The sequence below is a fragment of the Parus major genome, chromosome 17 (genome assembly GCF_001522545.3).
Source record: "Parus major isolate Abel chromosome 17, Parus_major1.1, whole genome shotgun sequence".
Taxonomy (NCBI): domain Eukaryota; kingdom Metazoa; phylum Chordata; class Aves; order Passeriformes; family Paridae; genus Parus; species Parus major.
In genome coordinates, this window is record NC_031785.1 from 1,693,002 (window position 1) to 1,693,337 (window position 336).

The window sequence follows — 336 nt, forward strand, 5'->3', positions numbered from 1 at the left end:
TCCGACAGCCCCGGGAGCTGCCCCGGCTGCGCTCCCCTCCTCTGCTCCCCTTGGCCACCCCTGCATCGCCAGCCGGGCCCCGATCCGCGTCTCTCCCGGGAACCCCAAGTTCCCTCGTTTCCCTCCCCGTTCCCACCCACCTGAACGTCTCCATACCCAGCTTCTGGTCCCTACATCCCGCTGCATCCCCGCGCCCATGCCCTTGTTCCCACGTCCCCCTGCATCCCTATTCCACACCCCGATCCCAGTTCACCCCCAGGACTCGGCGCCCACCCCCGATCTCCTTGTCCTGGTTCAGCTCCCCCGGCTGCCCACACGAGGCTGCCCTGGCAGTGC